We start from the raw sequence: 23,587 nt of genomic DNA on the forward strand, positions 1-23,587 counted from the left end.
TGCTGCTGTTCTGCAGCGTGCCTCTGGTAGGGGCCTAATCCCAAGGGTCAAAAGCTTAGAACATCAAGCTGCTTTAAGATAACTAAATAAATATTTGGCAGTTCTTCATCAGGAGCCAGACACCTCAAGATTTAACACATGGATGTGCCTCCTCTGCATAATCTTGTCCCATCCACCACTGAGTGAAAATGTCCCATTCTGGAAAAAATCCTCTGTTCTGCTTCAGCAGGGGCTTCTTCTTGTCCTGGCTAGTGGGAGGAACAGCAGGGTTTGTTTGCTTGAGCAGGTGCCCATGGAGCCATCCCATTCCCCATATCTCAGTGTTACCTCTGTAACATGTTTCCTATGGGACTATTCCTGTGAGAATTATGGTAAGGCCAGACATGTGCCACTTGGAAATGGATAAACTGATCTTCAGTAAGGGATTTTTTTTTTTAATCTACTACAATAATCCTGGTCTACAAAGGTAAAATATATTCTGTTGAAGAATCTTCAGTCCACTTCACTGAAATTCCAAGATGTGTCCATTTTACTAGACCTGCCTTATATCAGTGCTTTCTTCATCAGGATACTCTGTTAACATTGCCAACGTGGGCTCAATAAGGTAATAAGAAATTCATTTCATTCAGATAGAAAAAGCTATGAAATCTAAAGGTAAGCTTTATAAAGGCCATATTGCTACTGAGTCCTGGGAAGATGGCTGCATCTGCTTGACCTGATGGGAAATGGGAAATGTAGGACTTTCTCCTGAGACTTAGCACAGTGCATTGGACTTCCTGAATTTGAAGGATACTGCAAGAGAAAATGCAGGAAATTACAGGAACCGAATCAAGGACTTGACTAAATCACTTCACCAGCATTCCTCTTTCATGTTAGAGCAAAACAGTGTTGCAGCCTGACTTATAATAAATTGCTACTTAATAAGGCCACAAGTAAGTCATCTTTTTTCAGCTAATTCCTGTTCAGCTTCCCCAGCTATAAAACCCTTATTAAAGAAGCTTTAGCAGCTGTACTGTTCTCTGAGGCATGAAAAATCTTGATTAAAGCCACTATACTGGAGTCAATGGAGCTTAAACCTTGATATACTGGGACACAGGAAGGGCCCAAGCCAGCTTTGTGCTCCCCAGTGTCCTGCTGGCCAATCCACAGAGGACTGCTTGTTTTTGAGTCTGCAAAGCAGCTTGCCAGACCTCCTGCCTGACAGATAAGGATCGTGTTATCTGTGCCTATCTGCAAGGTTAAGAGCAGCCAGCAGAAAGCTGTGGTCACCAAAGAAAAGATATTTAAGCAACTTGGAGTCTGAGCTTCTGGCATTCCTGCTTTTGACAAAGAGGAGTTTTTAGGGGGAAAGATCATGGTTTTTGCACTTCAGGTATTGGGTTTGAGGAGTACAGTTGAGCTGGTAGTGCAGTTTTCTTAATAACTCTAAGGAAAGCTGTGCCTCACAGTGTTATTTAAATCACCACACAACTGCAATTTCATTAACAGTGTTAACGCAAGGTCATTAGTGATTGATACAAGTCAATTATGTTAATAAGTCAGGTTCTTCTCTGAACAATATCACGTGACTGCAAGGAATGAAACCTAGCACGGAATTGGAATGCTGGCTACAGATGCAATGGTACTGCAGTCACAGGATTAACATCAAATCGATGAGGTTTTATTCCTGCATTTTTAATATTAATATTTTTTCAGTTTATTCTGGCTGTGATGTAAATTACTTTGAATTAGGTCTGAAAAGTAGGGAAACAGCTTTGTGTAGAAATTGATTTTTGGTTTTGTTCAGTTTTGTTTTTCAGTCCTTGTAACAAATGAAAGTCATTTAATTAGTTTTACATTTGTTTTCATTTTATATTTGCCCCAGAGAGTATTATGAAATATACTCCCCCAGGTAAAGAACTGCTGAAATATTCTGATGAAAAATATATAAAAGACATTTTGATTTCTTAATTGGTAAATGAAAAATTTTCTTGTAAAGTTTAAAAAGCTCCAGAAACATCGAGATTATACTGCAAGAGATTTCATCTGTAAACCAAGCTGGAACTTCAAACTCATCAGTTGCTATTGCAAAATATCTTAGCAAGAAAAAAAGGGATAGTAGCTGGACCAAGGCCACCTGAGCAAGACACTGACTGGGAGATTGCAGTTATAGAATCAAGAATCGTGTAAAAACTTTTTTTATGATTAATGAAAATTGGTTAACGAGTAACTGGCAAAGAACAGATCGCACCTCTCTATCTGGTTATTTAGGTGTCATTGGCTTTGGTGATATCACAGAGCTATTGTGTTCTATTTGGATAACCTTGTCTGATACACTAAAAATCACTTTTTTTACAAGTTTGTTTCTTTTTGAGTTAAAGCAGAAAGGCTGAGTCATTGCCTTTAACCCATCTGTACACAGGCAGCCTCTGAAGTCCATGCCAGCATCCATGTTTGGGGAAAGGCTCAGGAAAAGTGAGAATGTATGGTTCTGTGAGTGCAAATAGCAGAAATTCAGGCCTTTGGCCATGCATAAAAAATAATTCTGATCTATGTTCTAATTGCAAATTGAGAAATGTTTTGTTTTCTTGGGGTTATGGTACAGAAGGTTCAAGGCACTATTGCTTCTAAATGTCACTCAGAAGTTGGGTGTTACTGTTGAGGCAACATCGAAGAGTGATGTTACAGAAGTAAAGACTGAGGATTAATTCTGTTGGCAAGAATGGATTTATTTGTTCCCCGTGTGTAAAATGTATCTTCTGTGCTCACAGGCTCACAAACATGTGTCGTGGTCGGTCATTAAATACATCACAGATCATCTTATTTTCCTTTTTCCATTTCATCTTCTTTCTTTGTAGTCTGCTGTTTCTTCTCTGTCAACAGTTTGTATCTATTTAGGTGAGAAAACAGGCTATTGCTTCAAAAAAATGTTATTCTTAATCCTTTTCCACTAGTATAGTTGAGCTTTTTAGGTAACAATTTAGGCAAATAATAACAGATTTTTTGGTTATCTGATTTGAAGGAATTTCTTTAGTACAGTAAACCATGAACAGCTTGGTTTCTGTGGGAAATGAGGCAAAATAAGTTTAAATATTGTTAAGAAATTAATTTATAGCTTTTCTTACTATTTTCTTGTGCTAGTGACCACAGGAACTAAAAAGAAAGAGAATCAGTATTATGGCAATATTTGTCTGGGATTCTTCTTTGCAGTCACACAAATCATGAAACCTTCATGTCAAAAGGAGAAATAAAATGAAATAATTCTTATTCTAAGGGCTTCAACTGTCACTATCTTCCATATTATAAATACATTTCATAATAAACTTACACCTTTAGGGTGAACCAGCAAAACAGAGGAAAACTAAAAGATAACTTGAAGAATAATGAACTTGGAGATTGCACACAAATTCAGAGAAATACCAAACTGGATTTGTCTAGTTCTTACTAGGAAACACCAGTTTCAAACTGAAAAATGCAATGTCTGCTGGAGGGGTATAGACCAAGCACAAATTAACAAGCACTGCATTTTCCTTCTGTCAGGAACTCTATTGCCAAGGTATCTAAACTGAGGAACTGAAATTTGTGTCTGCTGGAGGTGCTGTAGGAACTGCAATGTTCCTGCTGGCAGGGCTCTGTCCTGTGCTGTTCTGGGACAGCCCACTGCCCTTTTGCAGCCCAGGATATTCTCTGCTATTTACTTGAGTGGGCAAAGATGTGAATAAACGTGAATAAAACTGCTCCCAACTAGACCAGAGTAAAACTCATTTACCTGTTATTATTATAATTTGCATTAAATTAATTCCAGAGACTAATGAAGACATGCAATCAAATGATTTCTCCTAGGACTGATTTAAGGGAGCAATTTGAAAGTGAGGCTTAGAGGAGCAAAAAAAGAAGTTATACCTGATTCAAGACACTAAAATATTCAGTATCATAGAGATTTTGGTGGTACTTTGTTGTTTGTAGTCTAGGATGTGCAAACCCCCCTGCCAAGGACTGCCTTTCCCCTCTTTTGTTATGCTCAACTATTAACAATAATTGTCCATAATTCTCCAGCACAATTGATTTGGTCGCCAGGCAGGTACATCCTTCTGTGTAAGCTGGAGTGTAAATAATAGAAATAAGAGGATGATTACAGTCATCATGGATGTCTTCTCTGCATTTAATCGACCTCAGGGATTTTTTCCATTGCAGGAGATAAAGTAACTATATGTGAATAGTGGGTTATTTGATCAGTGAAGTGGTTTTTAAATAGCCTGTACTTGATTACTCCCTCAGCCTTGGATTGGTGCCTCCACAGGTTCATGAACTGCATTTCTCTGATTTCCTCTTCGTGCTTGGAAACCTGGTCAAATCCTTCAGTGTGGGGATATGACAGTACAAATGTTGTGGTTATCATGTGCAATACTGCAGCTTTGCTGTAGAGGCTAGATGATTTATTAATGCTGGATTAAGACCCATTGCCTCACTGAAACAGTGTCATCCTCCCTTCTGGAGAGGTGCCCACAAGTAGAGCGCCATGTGCTGCATGGCACAAATTAGTACTGCAAAGAAATGAAATTTCTGGAGCTTTCAGGTCCAGCTGAAAGCTGTATTGTACTGCTTACAATATTGAGCTGTAAGCAGTTTCTCTCAGGGCAGTGTGTGCAGGGTAGCTTGTTCTCAAGGGAGAAAGTTGCCTCAAGAGAACCATTAGTAACAAAACCCATGAACTAGGGATGAGGAGAAGAAAAGACCTGTTTGAGGGCTAATTCTGTCTCTGGTAGGCTCTGCTCTTAGACCCCTCTCATGTTACCCTACAACAGGATGAAAAATGACTGTGCTAGAGCCTATGAAGGGCATTTGTGGCACGAGGAATTCCCTGGTGCCTTACAGGCAGTCAGCACACACTGTGAGTGCTGGAGGTAGCTGTAAATGACAGGAATCAGTCATGTTAAGCTGATGCTGCTCTTGATCTGTTTTGGGAAAATGAGCAGCTGCTCCAGGATTGCATTCTTATTTCTCAAAAGCATCCAAGCTCCGAGCATGCAGTGCTTGTGCTTCTTGCACAAGTGGAATTCTGAAGCAGGAGCCACATGGATGTTTTCAGATCTTAATTGACTCCACAGCAGGTATCCAGGCTTAGAGCAGAAATCCACCACTGCAAAGAAACCAAATTCTTTAGGGGATCCTGCATTATGTGCAGGGTTAACAGGGAAGCAGCAGGCCTTACTTATGTGGAGGACAGGAATTGCCAAAGCTGAAGAAATACTGTTTTCTTTCGATGATTAATATGCTCAGTAGAAGTGTAGCATTTGCTGCCAGCTTTCATTAACAAATCAATGGAAAACAAACCCGTGTGGTAGGGAGTGTGTCTGGGAACAGCTTAAACAGGACTGAGCTGCTTTAGATTTCAGCTGTTTTCTTTAGCACAACAGTGTAGAGCACTTTCTTGTTTATAGGATAAACACAGGGGATTGAAGTGATCTGTGTAGCACACAGGAGAGGTTGCCAACCCATAACATTTTGCAGAATGCAAAAATTCCATAGCTGCTCCCTTGGGAGTCATAGGCTACAATCTTATTGCATGTTGGTTTCAGTGTAAATAGCAGTTAAATCATCAGGACAGACGAGCTGCCAGGAAAACTTTGAATAAAGTATTAGTTCATTTTCCTTCCTTCATAACACAGGTTCAGCAGACTCAGAGTTCAGCCAGCTCTTGGTTCAGAAGTGGCATTTCACACCAAATTAATATAAGTAATGCATAAAAATAAGACTGTAAATGTGTGCTTTTTTAGCTCACTCACAACAAAGAAGACCGAAATACAACAGATAACTTTATTTTTAACCTTATTTTCACTTGAGAGTGATCACACCAAGAGATCTCAGACTGGACATGAGTTTGATCTGTAGCAAGAATTTCATTGAATCACCCTCAGGAAGAGCAGTGATTGGAGTATTGCTTTCAGCATTTCCAGTTGCTCAAGTCTTTTCTATTTTTTATGTAGAAATTAGATTATTTTAAAGAAATGAGCAGAGACTATTCTAAACACAAATGTTCCTGTCCTTCAGACACATTGAAGCCTAGCAATCTTCAGAGCCATCTGTTTGAATATTTGCAAAATTATACCTTCATGGTAAAAATACCTCATTGAGTGGCAAAAATATTTCAGGAGTAAAACCAATAGATACAAACCCATCAAATAATTCAGGAGTAAAACTAATAGATACAAAACCTGAGGGAGGTAAGGCAGCCATCCCTGCAGGTTACAGATTTAGGACAAGGATGTCTTTGGGAATCCAAGACATTTATTCTAAAGCCAAGTACTTTAAGCTGAATTACAGTACTGAGAAATAAGCTGTACCTTCCACTGTATCTGTGAGCTGTGCTGAAACCAGGGAAACCTTCACTATAAACATTAGATAGTCCATGTGCTCTGCTGTTTCCATAAAATCAGCCTCACCCAATTGTCTTCTCTGCAAAGTACAAAATCCCGCCAGACAGAAGAGAATAAGATAGATTCCAACAGCTTAGAACAGAATAAACCTAGATTTCACAAAGGCTGAGTTAACATGCATCCAAAAATGTTTCTATATATCAAATAGATAGAATTAAATTTACAGTTTTCCTGCACAGGATTTTTGATGTTTAATACAGATTGGTTCTCATGTAGCTGAAGTGCTCATGCACTGAAGAGAATTTATATTTCTGAGAACAGAACCTGGTCTTCAGTCGCAACATACTGTAACTATCTTCACCATGCAAATCTGGTTATTTGCTAATGATCACACATCCCTCTGTATGTAATTGCATCACACTTTTCAGTCTTGTGTTCTCTTTATAGAAATTATGTTCTGTCTGTCTCGTGTGAGTCATCAGACTCCTCAGGTATATCCAGAGTGTGCTGTGCAGATTGATGCACTCAGCAGGTGTGGCAAAGGACAGGGCAGTTCAAGTAAAAGGAAATTGAAATGTATTTTCAAAGAGAATGTACAAATAGCTTAGTGTTTGATTTCCAGGGTGGTGATTAATTGCAAACTGTGAGATAAGAACATACAGGACAAATAACAGTGATAGCAGATTGTTGTATCATGAAGTAGATTCACCTCTGGTTTGAGCTTGCTTTTGGTGGTATGATCTAGAAAGCAGGGACTCTGGCAGTGTAAAGATAAGCAAAAGCTTGATTTCCCTCTCTGTGGTGAATGCTGGGGGCTGGAAAGCTGCACTCAGAGGACACTGACCCCATGGGCTGGGATTTTCTGGCACTCTGTGAAGACTCCTATCAGATACAATGGTGACAATTAAAATATGGCCTGCCACACAATCACACAGCTCGTGCCCATGATGCCTTAAGTTTTAGCTTTCATATTTTTCAAATTCTGTACTGCATTAGTATACAACTCTGAACTGCATATGAAGAGTTAGCAAGTTCTCCTCACAGCTCAGTCACACAAAACAATCCTTTTCCAGCGCCAGAACCAAGGACACCACTGCAGCTTCAGGCCCAAAAAGTGCAAACAACAGGGAATTGAGGAGAGCAAACTGGGAGGATGGGACTGCATAACCTGGAGCTGTAACTGGACAATTAACCCCAATATTTAAATGGACCAAAACTTATAAAAGTGTGAAAAGTTGTGACCCACCGTCCATCTTGGGTGTAGCCACAGCCGGGCTCTTGCACTGCCCAAGGTGTATCCTGTGAAGGCCTTTTTAATAAATTCCTATTTTATTCCTTTAGCACTGCCGAGCCTCTGTTCTAGGGAGCCTCTCAAGGCATCACCCATTCTCAGGTTGATCCTAGTGATTTATTTGTACTCGCTTGTGCTAGAAAGCTCATCTTGGCCTCCATGTACATTCTGAGTTCAGAGAAGATGGAGTGACTCTATTTAAACCCTGAACTCAGACACCAGCAGTGTAATCTGCAGTCTGAAGGTGCAGTGTGTCATCAGAATGTGTCCAGCTTACACTTGAGCTAGGTGAAGGACCAAAAGGAATTTGGAGCTTTTATCTCTTTCCCTTGTATTTATAAAATCATTGTATGTTTTGGTACAACTTGCAGTTCCAGCTAAAAGCTGTAAAAGTTGCTGTGTTCCAGATCATAAATTGGGGTGAGATGGCAGTGCTGTGTGATGAGGCTTGCACAATACCCACGCAGCTTATATCTGACTTAAGGCTTTGCTATTAATTCCTCACTTTCATGAGCACAAAATTAACTTCCTGTTCTTTTTACTTCTCTGAAGAGCACATCCTGTTGCATGACACAAGCAGGAATCTTTTTCTAGACAGAATAAAATTCCTTGAGGTTTAATTCAGTGAAGTAAGATCATCTCTGACATGGCTGTGCATTTCCCCATTACCCAGTGTCTCACACCACTGGAAAATGAAATTAGTCCTGGCCTGAATGTTCCTGCTGTTATCTAACTCCCACTGTACTTCATGTCAATTATTAACATCAGTGATGATAGAAATCTTAACACATGTTAAGAAACAGGACTCCTACAGAATTTTTGTTAATCTGTATTATTTTGCCCTATGATCTTTCTTTCTGATCCTACTTTTCTCCATCTCCTTTTCCAATGTGCTCTCCCAATTGGAGTGTATTGGGATGACATGTTCCTTTCAGTATTTGGACCACAGAGTGCAAAAACCATTTATTATCTCTTTCACACTCCAGCCTGAGGTCTTTTTCATCATATAGAAGCCTTCTGTTTGAGTTAATTTTATCCAATAATAATACCAAGAAGACTTTAACAGAAGTCAGTAGGCACCACTAAACTACTTAGCTGAGCTCTCAGATCAGAATATATATATGTATATGTAAAGAAAGTCATATCTGCCTTCAGTATAGAAAACTTTTTTTTGCTGTTGTTGCTGGCTTACTTAATGTTTTTCAGTGAAGATCCTTTGACTTTTTCTCAAGGTTATAAATAATGCAGTGTAAAACCTGCTAACTGCCAGGAAAGGGAAGAGTCCGGTCATGTAGAACTTGGGGTTCTACAGATGGATGTAGAGTCCAGGCACTTGGATTGAAGCATGAAAAGGGGCTGGCTTGGCTTTGCTCTACTTCCACTGCAGGGGCAGCACACACTGAGGAGAAGCTTTGTGTTCTGCAGCTGGGAAGGCTGAGCCTGGCTCCAGTCAGGAAACAGTAACCTCACTACAGCACGTGTGTTGGGGATGGAGGAAACATGACTGAGCTGTATCTTTCTGCCATTTCTTTCCAGAGGATACAGTTTTAAGCTTTGCCACCTGGCAAGTGGCAAAACAAAAAAATGGTTACATGCTGAATCTGACTCAGGAGGAGTTTGTGGAGAGGAGTGTAGGACCAAGCTCACGGTGTGCAGCTTCTCAACAGGATAAATTATGGCAGTGCCTGGTACCGAGTAATGCCACCTTCATGGTTTTTCTCTGCCATAACCTAACTGCACATATGCAAATGGCACAATTTTTACCTCCTTTGTGTAACTGAATAATGCTATGTACATGGGACAATGAAACACAGAGATCAGCTAAAAAAAGAACCCTTTCCAGATGAAATTTCCCCACCTGCACGGAGTCATATCAGAAGAGCTGTTCTAGTGTTGTAGGTCTGAGTTTGGGATTTATTCTGAAGAGTCACAGTCTGTCACTTTTTCTCTTTTCCTTTCTCAACTAGATAAAAAAGCTGTGAGAACTAATCCATAGATGGGAGTGTGCTCATCCTTCCCTGCAAGGCAACTGATCTCTGAATCAGAATCTGAGAGGAGTCAGCTAAATGTCAACAAGGCTGTAGGTTGCATCTGCACAGTCTGTAAATTACAAGAAGCAGGAGCACTAAACAGTACCAGAATGAATCAGTGATCCAGGCATGTAGAAGTGCTACCTATAAATTCCTAGAATTTATGTAATTGCGGAGCCCACTTGTGTAGGTCAGTCATGAAAATATTGTTCCTTTTTTAAGTCAGGTGTCTTTTATCTTTTTTCAGCTCTAAGGTGATTCATTCTTAAAGCTTTTTAGTATTTGCTTTATTTCTCATCAAATCACTCATTTAATGTGTAGAAACCCTATAAAATAAAGAATATCTAATTAGATTATTATTTGAAATGCAGAGGTCTTACAATAACTTTCCCTAATAAACTTTAGGAGAGCAGGACAAATTCCTACTTAGAGAAGAAGCAGTGATAGAGTCTGAGAGATGAAATGAGCCTGCAAACAGACTGGTGAACAAGGAACAGGAGAAAGGAACTTGTTATTGCATTTTCCTTTGTGTTAACTGTGTTAGTGCTGAACTGCACCACATGCACAGGATAGAATGTCTTTCACCTTGAGTCCTTGCTCAAATTCTGTTTTCTCGAGCTCTCTGTGTGTCAGGACAGCTGGAATCAGTATCCAGCCTCACCAAGCTCCTCAGCCAAGGACTGGATAAAATGTTCCCTGTTTAGGATGCTGTGCAATGCCAGATTCTGTGGATGTTGTGTCGTTTCACAGGGTGTTATTTCATGTTCTCAGGGAGAGGGAAAATTGATTGCTAGATGTGAGCACAAGACCAATGAGTGTGGAGTCAGCTCCTCACTGAGCTTATCTCCCCCAAACCACAAACACGTTGTGTGTGGCAGGATTCAGGCTGGCAGGGCAGCAAGCCCAGCTCACCCCGGATGGGGATGCACACAGCAGCAGGGTGCTGCTCTCTGGGAGAGGTTTAGCACCTGCCCAGCTCCTACTGAGCCAGCACTGCAGGGGTTTGATGCCATCTCAATGTCCCCCATCGAGGGTGGCTTGGTCAGCCCATAGAAAATTCCCTGCAGGGTCAAAACACACCATGCTGAGCACAAATAATCTGGGAAGATTTGATACATTTGGGATGGATATCATGTATAATATCCTGGCTGTATGAAAAATGTTGCAGATTATTCCATTGTGCAATCACTGGGCACTTGACTGATGACAGCACTAGTCATTTGTGTTTCAGGTCAAATGCTTTCTCAGAAACAAACCCAAAAATATCAACAAAAACCACTCCAGAAAATCAGCAAAAAATTAATTTTTATTTTGCAACATACTACATTTGAGTGGTAGAAGGGTGTTAAGTAGCAGTAGTTTTAGAAATGCCTCCTTAGTACACAGGATTATAATGAAATTAATCACACCAATTTAAGGAATAATTCAAGTAAGCATTCTTCTGGAATGAGAGAAATTTTGTTTTGGAAGATTCAATTGAGTAAAGAAATTCTCCTAATACATGACGTGCTATGGGTTATGCAGTGATATACCAGCATCAAAGCACTTAGCTGACCTTGGACATTACTGAGGGAATTACAGCAGAGACACTACTCTAGTGATTGAAAAGTATCCAGTTAAGATGTATGGTATTATGTTTCCATATAGTTTCATAGCTGTGGTACCAGTTAGTAGTAGCATGGTGGATTCTAAAATGGGAGATACAATCTTGTTTGACTTGGCCTGCTGCACAGTGATGGCAGAATCTGAACCTGGACCTGCAGCTAACTCCCAAGTTTGTCCCTTCTCCAAGCCTTCCAAATACATGCTACCATTGCCATCCCTAAGGCATCAGTGCTTGAAAAAGCACATGTGGTGACATGATGAATTTCCAATAGAAATACTTCAAGAATACTTGAAGAAATGTTAATGACAGTGACAGGGATTGTTCACCTGGAATGCAGTTATTATCTTTTCTCAGGCAAGATTTACATGGGAATGGGCAGAGAGAATTTTTACTAAAATAGTCAATAAATTGGAAGATTTTTTCATAGTATGAAAGACAGAAGCACATTTAATTAAACAAAACAGAAGCAGTGTAAGGGCTAACTGATAATGTTGATATAAGAATCAGAGGATATAAATTGGTGAAGAATAGATCCACACTGGAATTTTTATATAAGGAGAGAGGGGAAAATGGTCTTCTATGATGAAACAATACTTTTATGGAAGGACAAAATGATGCATTGCTATGAAAGTCAACCATCCTCAGTTACTCATGGAATCACCTTGTAGTCAGTGTTCCTTTAATCCTTAAATTTTCTGTACTGTTGGAAAGCATGAACAGAGTTTTTACCAGTCACAGACACAAATGTCATTATCACAGAGCTTGGCTGTTCCTTGCCCTACACACAGTGCCACCAGTTTTGAATAGACTGCTCACAGTTGGGATTGGTTAAGCAAGAACTGGCATGGAAACTGCAGTGCTGCATCAGCTGCTTCTGTAATCCCTGTGGTGCTACATGAACAGCAGCAATGGACAGGTGAGCAAATGGTCATGCCATAGACTTGCCTTCTTTTTTGCCTAATTTTTCTATAATTAATGTTTATAACAACATTAATTCCATGCTCTCATTACAGCCTGCTCTTATGCCAAGGCATTATTCCCTTTGAAAGGTGAATTTTCAAATACCATGCTGCCCTCTTGAGGGTACGTAACACTCTTGGGGGATTTTATGCTGTTACTGGAAAGAAAATAACATTTTAATGAAAATCCATTTCTTATGGAAATAAGCAGCTTAGACATGAGCATTTCAAAGCCATCTTCATGTTTGAATGTTCCAAAAGGAACTGCCATGCAAGTCCTTGCAAATGACTTAATTACTCAGCCCTAACTCCACAAAATATTTAGAGGGTCATGTGCAGAAGAGCCAATGTCTGGGAGTAGAAATAGGATTGCTTTCTTACAAACATTGTTCTGTTTAGATTTGAACAGAGATTTAATTTGCAGAATGGGAAGAATCCAGTGCTCTGGTATTGACCAGCTGTCTTGCATGACACAGTCATGGTCCTTCTGCTGCAGAGTGGTGAGTACACAGTGACTGATCCAACCTGTGCTGCAGAGCTCTGGCTGCCTCGTGATTTCTCCCATCTGCAGTGTCTCATTTGAAATGTTTGCTTTAAGAGAACTAAATGTGTCTGTGTTGGCAAGGTAGGAACGCAGGTGGTTAGAACAAGTGCTGTGAAGGACATGCAAAGTATAAGCACAGAGGAGGGAGACAATGACAGAAATTGCCTCTGATGGTCGGGGAGGGAAGTAACATCAAAAAGGAAAGTTACTGGAGTGGCTGTGTGCAAGAGTCCCTCTTAAATGGATTGTTTAGCATGAGACCAGATGGACAGTGGTGGGAATACAGCTAGGTGAAGTAGTTTGCCTAATTGCTCATTTTTTATTCATTGTTCTGGAAATCAGTTTAAAGTACAGTGTGTTCATCAGAGACAAACAGACTGGAACAAAAGAAGAAGGAGCTGGTTAGGCCTCATGTGGTGTTGTGCCACTTAAGGCTTGGATTGACAGAATATGAGAAGACATTTTAGCCATCTGTCCTCTCTCCTTCTGCTCCCCATGCCTGTGCTATTCCAAGGGGATCCTAGAGAAGCAGAGATGTGCTGGGAGTGATTTCTGGTGCTGGAAAGTTTAACAGAGCTTCTACTGCCTGAACCAGAGGCAAAGGTTTCCATTTTTTCATGTAGTTTTAGAATATTTGCTGCCTGTCCTCAGTGTCTGTTTCAATCCCCAGCTGTGCAGTCAGGAGTGGCTCCAGAGCCAGTGGCTGGTGAAGCTTCTGTCCCACTGGTGCCAAGGTTGGCAGAGCTCCTGGCTGGCAGTGAGGTGGGAATGACTGGCACCTGGCACAGCAATGCCACAATCAGGGCTCCTTTGCAGGAGAACTTCCATTCCAGCTGCTCTAACAGGAAGCATGGGCTCCTGAAGGGGTCTCCAGCCTGTCTCCCTGGACTGGAAACTGGGAATTGCACTTCACTGAGCAAATGTCCATGGAGTGGCTAATGCAAATGGACCTCCAAACCATCCCAAATGCAGGGAGCAGTGTTACTAAATACAGAAGAAATATGTGTTCTCAATATCATATAAAAAGAAAACCAGTGTCCTTTTCTGGTACCTTCTAAAATTCCTGAAAAATAGGCAATGGCCCATGTATTTCTTTTTTCAAGAGTAGATATAAATACTCCTTGGCCTGTCTTTTTGTATGCAAAATTTACAGGGCCCGCATACTGTACTTCCTTATACAAATTTTCAAGTATTCTTGTTTTCCTTCTATAAAAATAGGCACATGGAATGAGTAAACAGCACTAAATATAAGCAACAATCCAAGTAAAAAGGAACTAGAAGTGTTTATAACTATGAAAAAGAACTCTCTTTTTCATTGATTGTCTGATAGAAAGCTGAACATTTACTTTACTTTTAAATTAGCAAATGCTTCTTCCCTATAGATCAGCCTATACCTGATAATGCCTTCAGGAGAGAAAAGCCCCCCCCAAAAAAAAACAAACAAAAAAAAACCCTCAAGATCAAGAGCTTGACTGAGTTTGATTTTGAGTATTTGAGTATGGAATAATACATTTTGAAAATAGTTTTAAAAGCAGGTCTGCTGGAACAAAAAGCATAAGCTTCTTCTTGAAAATTAATCCTGTTTACCAACACTGTTATTTTTCACAAACAAATTTTTTTTATTTTTTGTGGCAAGAACTTAACTGAGTTCAACTTCCTTCCTTTCCCTAATGCAGAGTAGCTTTGCCTTATTCCTCAAGGCCATGTGACTCTTCAACTTTCCTGCCTTTTAACTTTTGCTCACTAGGTTGGAAGGACCTTTTCACTTGTGTTGTTCCAAACTTCTTAGAGACCTGCAAATTGAAAATATTAACATGTGTCCTTGTGCCTTAGGATATTGGTGCATAATTGTAGTAAAATAAATGCTGACTAGAGAATTGTGTTCAGCTGCTGCCCATCTCTCCCGTGATGTTGCTCTTGTATATTCCCTCGGTAAAGGTCTGTTTACTAGAGAGAGGAGTAATAGATAAAAAGAATCATAGAATACTTTATTTTGGAAAAGACCTCCAAGATCACTGAGTCCAGCCATTAACCCAGCACTGGCAAGGCCACCACTAAATCATGTTCCCAAGTGCCACATCCATGTGTCTGCTACATCCCTCCATTAAAGGGGACTCCAGCACTTCCCTGGGCAGCCTTTGCCAGGGCTCAACAGCCCTTTCCATGAAGAAATAAGCAAAATTTCTGTGGGGACTCTCAGAACTAGGGCCATGATGACAACTGGTAACAAACAGGCATTTTTAAAAGTATCTGTTCTATATTTATGTCTCAGGGGCATCTCAGTTCTCCAGAGATTTCTTTGAGGCAATGTGTACACAGACATGTTGATGTGTGACTTCATAAGCCAGGTGTACTCAGGCTGGAATTTTTCTGTAATCTGTGGAGCAGTGTAGAGCAGTGCTTTTCAGATTTTCTGTGGACACCAAGGGAAAACTTTCTCAGACATCTCACATGCAAAAGCTGTCATAGAGGTGCTGTTGAGATTCAGACACTTTTCATACGAGCTTTATTGGTTTTCAGAAGTTCATAGAAAGTTCCTGGTTTTCCTGTCTTGACAAATTAACATTAAATGGGAACATTGCTCACGCACACTGAATTTCACTATCTGCTGATATCCTGGTGAAACATGTCTGGCATGAGCCTAAGCACAGGTTTAGGAGGAGCTGTAGAGTATCTGTTTATTTGTGTGCTACATTTCAGCTCTTCTATTCTAACCTCCCCTGTGCCTTATTTCTCTGAACCAGTGCGTTGCAGTCTTAAGACAGGAAAGCTCAATTTTTTGTGTGCAGTAGGACAATGCATCAATAGACAAAAGCAGCAGCTGTGAACTCAGCATCTGCAAACTGAGCTGTTTTACTTATTATGATTCTTTTTAAACTGCAATTACACAAAACATTCAGCTTAATGACTTGGTCCATTCATTTTGCTTGAAGCCATATGACCCTGAACTCCAGCACTGTCTGATTTCAGGCTAAACAAGGTTGGTCTGGGTTGGTACCAAACTGAAGAAGCAGGAAATTACCTTCAGTAACAACACTTACTGCTGGTTCAGACTGGACACGTAGACATTGTCAGGACACTCCTGTTCCAGAGCTGAGACTGAAAAAGATGGGAGGCAAAATGTTATTATTTTAAAAAGTTCTCACTAAAGTACAGTTTAATCAAAAACTTGTATATTCACACTTGTACTATAGAGTGAGGATCTAAAATCTCTTTCTATGCTTGCATTTTTATATCCAAACTAGAGAAATCTATCAGAATAAGAATCAAATAATATGCAGTATTGTTGCATTATTAACTAGTAACCAGTTGTTTCTGTCACAGAATTTGATAAGAGTAAAAAAAAAGATATTTGATTTTAACAGAGAAAAATTTGGTTTTGAAGAAATGTTATATAGTGACTCTGTAAAAGCAAAATTCTAGTTTTCAGTGCTAGTGCTGCAAAGAAGTAAAATGTAATGTGATTTTAGCACGTTATCTGGGCTTGTCACATATTTGGGTGATCTAATTGGTAGAAATGTCTGCAGACATCGTAGGCTTGAAAGCAGCCAGTATTGCATTACTGAAACTTCTTATGCAACTGTTTCTATGGCTTTGTTTAAGATAAGAATTTTTTGCTGGTACAGTAATATTTAGATAAGCATAATTAGTAATAATAAGTTATACAAGTTGTCATATCAGTTTCTCTTTCTTGGCAATGGAGCATTTTGTTTACTTGTTCTCATTCTCTTACTGCATATTCAGTGCTTCTGAAGTGGCACAACTCTGACCCTTCAAATATCAGACACAGAGCTAAGTTCTGTTGGTTTAGACATAGACCTGGAACCCCAGCTTTTGAAACAGCTGTGAAAAATGATAAAAGATGGTGTACGTAGCAAATAACAGGTGCTGGATGCTCTCCCTGAAGTTCTCATGGGCACCTTCCTAGTGGAAGTTCCTGAGGACCTTAATCACAGAAAAAAGATAGAAAAAAAAAAACAAAGACATTTGCACAATCCAAGAAAGTCTGTCTTGGGAAGTTTCTGTCTATGGAGGTAATTAGAGAAGTTCCTGAGATCTTTAAGACAGAACTTGCCCTATGACGTCCTACTCATCCCTGAGGCATGAGAGCAGTAGTGAGCTTCCATATAATAAATATTCTATACATGTATAATGCTGAGAAATTCAAAAGTTTTGGTTTATTCTGAAAATTACTAAAAATTGTACTTCCCTATCCATCAGATCTTCCTGATGTGCACATTCAGTTATAACTTCTTCCTTGAGGTGAAGAGGGATTAAAGGAACACTGCTACAAACAATACCCCCTGACACAGGCCAGCTAAGGACTGAGGAGCTGGGTTGATTTTCCATTGCAGCATTTCTGGTCAGGCCCAGATGGTGACACATGGGCAGAGACCCCCTTGTCAGTACAGAGGGGATGGAATCACTGCAGCCTGGAGTGTCAGGATTACACTGAGTTCAGTTAAACTCACAGGATACAAAGCTAGAAATTAAAGTGTGTGTGACAGGATCATAGTCACAACTTAAGCACTCTAAAGACAGCTTGAAATGGAAAATGTGTTGAGTGTAAAAAGAGTATTAACAAACCTTGACAAACCAGGTTATTCAGGCTGCAGAGTTTTTTCTCTTTCCTTCTAATTTATACATAAAGTTTTTCCTCTGTGATTATGTCAGCCTTAGCTCAAGTGTCCTGAAGGACATGTATTGATCCTTTTGTTAACAAGTATGGATGCTCATCTAACCATAATGTTAAATAAACATTTGCACTCATATAGATAACCCCCCATACAATTTGACATACTCATTATTCAGGCAAAATGGATTTTACTTACAGATCAGATGATGAATTAAAAGCTTTCTGTAATATCAAGTTGTTCAAGCTTTATTATAGGAAGAACTAAAATTTTAAATTCAGGGAGGTGCTTTAACAGCATGGGGGATTTGTCTTTAAAAATGAGTTTCAAATATTAATCATGATGAAACATCATCTGTATGTGACCTTGAGAAGGTTATGATGAAGAAAACACTTTTAGGCTGTTTTGGTAACAAGAGTATCACCAGCAATGGCAAAACAGGACAGATTGAACTTATAAACATTACATCAGCCCTGTGCTAGAGATAACATGTTTACTAAACTTCTCAAAATGAGCTGAGACCACGAGTCATCTCATTGTGATCAGCACTAGGACTATTTCCTGCTAAGACTGGCTAACAGACTGGTATATTACTGCTTGCCCAAAATATTAAACTTACAAAGTGAAGCTGTCTTTATTTTGTGTAAATAAGTACAAGTGTTCTCTCCTGGAAGGACAAAAAGGTTGCCAGCAAATATGAGTACTGGAAAATACCAGCATGCTAATGATAAGGACATTTGAAGTTCATCTGTTTTTAAGGAAATCTTATTATCACATTGATGTATGAAAAAATTATACTTTTTAGTCTTTTCAAACAGCTTTGTTTATGTTTTTAATTCAGAAAAACTGGTCTTTGATATTTAAATAAGTTCTCCTATGCCACAGGACGTTTTAACTTTTGGAAGTTCAAAATGCACTTGACTTAGTACTCTATGAAATGGGATAGAAATGTGCTCAGGTTTTGCTGTGCTCTTCATTGTCCTCTCAGAGATCAGTTCATGTTTTGGCATTTTCCAAGTCCACTGAATTGGGAGGGCTGGGGTAAAAAAATAGTAGAGAAATAAATGTGTAAACTAGGTCAGAGCACTTGCCTGCATTTCTAGAATGGAAAAAACTTGAATTGTTTAATGGTTTTTTGGAAAAATTTCTAAGTATTAAAATATTCCATAGATATTTAGGCTCATTTTCAGAGGACACCTCTGTGGTAACACAAGTGACATTTTGAATGTGCCTTTCCCTTCCTAAGCCTTCTTAGCAAAACCAAATGTCATTTGTTGTCTCAAAAGCTAAAGACATATTTCACATGTCAGATGCACAAAGATGCTACTGAACAGAATTACAGGCGAGACATTTAAATTCTGCTGCTGCTGGAATTTCTGTCATCTCTCTTTCTGATGCAGTGCACAGCAGCTCTCTGTGGTGACAGCAGAACTGGTTCCATTATGCTACAAAGTAAATTAATACTTTGTGTGAAGGCTCAGGTCAAAATAAAAATAGTTGATGGCTTGTTGTGTGCAGAAGTGACACTGTTGCATGATTAGGAAGTACTGCAGCATATAAGTGGAAACCTGAACACATTTATTTTCAAATTTCAACTGGGTCATTTTTGAAACCATTTCTTTTTAGGATCAGCATTATTAGCATTTCTTTGTGTTACAAGAGAACCCATCTACCCAAAGAGCAGATAACCTTTTGTAGTGGTGTATGCTGAATATGTTAAATATTATCATTAATTTCAAATAAAGAAATGGGTCATATTATTTATCTGCAACATTAAAATTTTTATGACCTTCAAACAAAATCATGCCTAGTTTTGCATTTACTTAATCCTGGACAGTTATCAGTATTTTGTCTATCTTAGGGGCTGCAAATTTGTTCAAAGTTTCAGATAAATATCTTTGAAAGACAGATGAGCTAAAAGCAAGATAGTTACCTTTATATCCCACAGCAGAACTCTTCAGCACTTTTGGAAATGTCACTGATATTTAGGAAGTTTTCCAATTAATTTTAAAGCATTGCAAGCAGAATCTTGCCTTCCCTAGGACTCCATGAGTCAGTTTTGATTTCACTATCTATTTCTACTTGAGAAGAAGCATTAAAGAAAATACAGAATTACTTAGAAGAAAGACAAGCTAAATCCAAAGGTTTGAATTTGTACTTAAATCCAAGTATGTGGCTCTCCTTGAGTTTAAATTAGAGGAGAGCAGTATTTAGTCATGACCTGCTGTTATGATTCAGGAAATGTTGAGCAATTATATTTTTGTCTCCAATTCTCATATGGCTGTAGCAAAGGTGCTGGTTTTGTGCAGTCCCAGCAATTCCGACCTGCCTGCACTCACTTCCCTTGTCAGCAGTGAAACACAGGGATTCGTACAGAAGAAACATTTCTCTTCTCTTCCCTTACTTCCTACTTGCTACTAATACTTCACTTAAGAGTAAATAGTTTGAATCGTATAGCCTTATAAAATGCTTTTTAAAGCATTCTATTGCCAAAATCTTGTTCAGCAAATGTTGTCAAGTTGTCAAGAAAGTTGTTTGGCATAATGAAAATGGGCCATTTGTTTCCTCAGGAGTACATTTTCTGTATCTATGGGATTTATTTGCTTGCACTGAAAAGAAATCACAATGGTCTTCTGTGTTTCTAAACATCAATTAATTATTTGAATTTCCTTGTGTATGTATAAAGTAGTATTTCTTACAAAAAACAAGCAAAACAAACAAAAATCCCTTTCCCCATTAAAAGAATAGTAAAATAGCAGCACCTTTTTTTCCCCCATGCAACTAAGAATTGCAGGGGCAATTGCAACATTAACAAGCAGAAATGTCAGAATATTGCCCCGTGTTTGGAGCCCAACTCCTTTGTGTTTTACTCTGATCCACGTTAGCACAAAGGACCATACAGCCATAAAGTTTTAAAGTTGTTCCATATGGATATTGCAATTAAGATTGTACTTATCTGGCTGCTGATATGATGTGAAATCCGTTCTTCTTCTGTTTTGAAGTTCAAAGAAATAATGCAATAGTCCTGTGGTAAATCTGTTCTGGAGAAAGACTTTACAATTTCAGTCACAAAGTTAAATATTTGTGGTATCAAAACCAGCATTGCTGACTGAAAAAAGGACATCTCTCTTCTGCAGAGGTTGACCATCTGCCCAAAATTAAGCAAAAATATATATTGTGTGTTGCTTCCAAAGGCACCAGCATGTGATCTCCACTGTTCTCACAGTGCACATGTTTAATTAGTCACAGGTGCAATGCTAGCTTGAATGGCAGCCCTTACAATATTCATTTATTTAATTGAACTTTATATTTAATGCAATACATTCCTATTTCAAATCCTATCATACCACTAAATCCATTTTTCTGCTGCTAGATTTGCATTTAATTCAGGATTTGAATCATGTTCAACCTCATTGTTCCAAATAACGGAATTTGTTGAAATGGATCCACACAATACTGCACATAATGAACACGGGAGAATCAGAAAGCTGAAGTGCAAAGCAAAAAATGGAGGAAAATAAGAATAGCAGTTTTGCATGACTCTGTTTTGGAAGGCCAATGTGTTTCCAAGGCCTTCTTTTCAAAAATTGCCACTGACCTTTCCCACAGTGCTGAGCAGGTCTGTTGCAATTCTTATTAATCAGAATAAGTCAAAAAAACATGCTCTGTACATTTACTGGTATCAAAACCTTCAGTAATTGAAAAATAAATTAAAATCTTCTGTTCTCAGAACTGTTGTGGCTTCCTTTTCTTATTTCCTACAGTAAGACGAAGAAAACTGTCCCAGAATTTACATCCAGTTACACTCAGTGCTTTCAAAAACCTCTCTCACATAATTACAACTCTAATAATCCTTCACCTGCCACCTCAGTTTCTTCATGTGAGAGTTTTTTGCCGTTTGATGTTACAAACGGCTTCATAAAGTAGGAAGAGGAGGAAAAAAATCTTTAAAAATCATCTAGAAATCAATTCTTTCACTTAGTGAAAAAAGAGACTGAAAAATGAATTGAATAATCTGTTAAGGAGTTCTTAAACCAAGAGGATGTAATTGAAGGACAAATTAAATAGCAAGCAGATATTTTCCTGTAACTAAAAATTACCTTCTTATTTCCAGGTACGTGATTTAAGGCTGAAGAGCATTTTCCAACTATTTGTCTTGTGCATTACTGAAACATAAATGTAAGTAAAACCAACTTAATTATATGTATTTTTTTCATTCATTAGAAAATATTTATTCGATAGAACACAATATGTGCATAATTTAAAAATAATGTTTACTAGTCATTCCTTATTCTACCCCCAAATGCCATAGTGGCCTTGTTATATCCCAGAATTATAAATACTGATAAAATTATTGTCTTTCTCCGCCTTCCCAACTTTCCCACAATTATCTAATAGTTTAATGCACTAATTTGACTAAAATATATTAAGATTACTTTGCATTATGAATATTTACCCTTGAAAATCACTCATATGAAATCATTCCATTTTAAAAGCCACTCAAAATTAACCTTCCTGACTTGTACTCTGAACTCCTACCCACTCTTCTGGTTGAAATAAGGTCCCCACAGACCCAGCCAGTACCCCCCACTGAAATCCCACCTGATCACCTGCATGATGCTATCCCAAGAAACGAGGCTTTCTCAGTGAGCTTAGTGGGTCTTTGCTCTGGGATTTATAAAATGCAATAAAAATGACAAAAAACACAAATGCAAATATATTTTAAAATATAATATTAGCATTGTCAACACGAAAGACTTTATTTACTGCACAGAGGAGAAAATATTCAGAATAGTGTAGTTTGTTTCGGGGAATGCATGAAAAAGTTTCAACAACTAACACACAGTGTTTCTTTGCAAAATAGCCCCGTGCATGATGCTGAAGTGAAATGGGTTTTGCTCATTCTTGTAAAAGAAGGTCATTACCTGCTATTGTGGCTGCTCCTTTTGAATTACCTGTCTCTGTCTCTGCACAAGTCAAACAATAAATAAAGGTAGTCTGTTAATATAGATTAGAGGTTAAACTGTTATTTATTGTCATCTGTTATGGAAAGATTCTATAAAGGTTGTTATTGACCTTCCCTGCCAACAAACTAAGAGTCAGGTATTTATCCCAGGCAATCCACTTGCCATGAAAAATATTACAGTCTTCCTGAGGAGGCACAGGTAACAACTGAGCTGCAACGATAAATCCTGATGAGTGAGAGTTCCCCAATTGAAATGCATCACAAAATCACATCAGGTTATGTCTCTGAGCATATGAGATGAAGAAATAGTTGAGAAACAACAGATACCCCCCGTGCAATTTTTGAAGTCTTCTTTTAAACATCCTCTGGGATTTGATAGAGTTGAGCATAAGAAAAGTCTACTGCACATTTTCATTCCTTTGAGTTTATGTAGTACAGAGAGTTATAAAAGTAAACGACAGCAACAACAAAATTAGCATTCTCTTTCATGTGTTCCTTGAAATTGAAATGGTTGAAGAAAAATCAATGTAACAGCCACCCACTTACTGTCCCTTAATAACATTACCAGCATCCCCTTAAACTGGTTTGTGATGGTACTTCTGCAGTGCACCCTGGATCAGAACACACCTCAGAAATCAGCCTGCAAAGGTTGCTGTAACCTTGGAGCCATGGAAAACTTCCTGAGTGCAGAGTTCCTGCTACAGAGAATAGAAATTCCTTATGTGAACATCCCAAATTGTGAGGGTGTCAGAAATCCAGAGTAAGCCTCCCATAATGCTAAGAATGGAGAAGAGAGAAAGAAAACTAAGATCTCTTAAATATTTTATTTTTTATTTTATGAAACAGCCACAGTCTTCTGCTTCCTCACCCAGTCTGTCTTAGAGGCTGAACCCTATGAAATTGTGACTATTTGAAAAGATTTAAAAGCCACTTCCTCTTGCAGTCCTCCAATTTTGCCCTGTTGTCACTTCACCTGTCACCACACCACAAGGTTACAGCAGAAGGAAATGAACCATAATGACATTTGAAGAAGAAATTATATCCATCCATCCAAGACATGGCCTTTTTTCCTATCCCAGCTTGTCAAAGTGTTGGCAGAGTAGGCAGCGAAGAAATCTTATGGAATCCAACTGGCTGTGTCCTGGTGGTATTTTATCACCACAGCAAAGTCACAGTGGGGAAGGGAGAGCTCTGCAGCCAG

The 23,587-nt window shown here is 38.8% G+C and overlaps 2 long non-coding RNA genes across 10 annotated transcripts in view; one reads left to right on the forward strand and one right to left on the reverse strand.

The window, feature by feature from the left end:
* The window catches only part of LOC135280056 (uncharacterized), a 53,826-nt gene that overhangs the window by 14,873 nt on the left and 15,366 nt on the right, over window positions 1-23,587 (forward strand). For 7 of the 9 annotated variants that reach the window (XR_010347135.1, XR_010347139.1, XR_010347138.1 and 4 more), the window contains one exon: window positions 21,535-21,599. This is a non-coding gene — a long non-coding RNA (uncharacterized LOC135280056). Of the gene's footprint in view, window positions 1-12,046; window positions 12,200-12,641; window positions 12,743-21,534; window positions 21,600-23,587 lie in introns of those variants that run through there. The other 2 variants (XR_010347140.1, XR_010347141.1) reach the window with 2 other exon arrangements.
* Window positions 15,908-22,093, reverse strand: LOC135280057 (uncharacterized). Its single transcript, XR_010347142.1, has 3 exons — window positions 22,031-22,093; window positions 21,521-21,586; window positions 15,908-20,461 (listed from the first exon to the last, which is right to left on the reverse strand). It is a non-coding gene; the product is annotated as an uncharacterized LOC135280057 (long non-coding RNA).

The sequence above is a fragment of the Passer domesticus genome, chromosome 13 (genome assembly GCF_036417665.1).
Source record: "Passer domesticus isolate bPasDom1 chromosome 13, bPasDom1.hap1, whole genome shotgun sequence".
NCBI lineage: Eukaryota > Metazoa > Chordata > Aves > Passeriformes > Passeridae > Passer > Passer domesticus.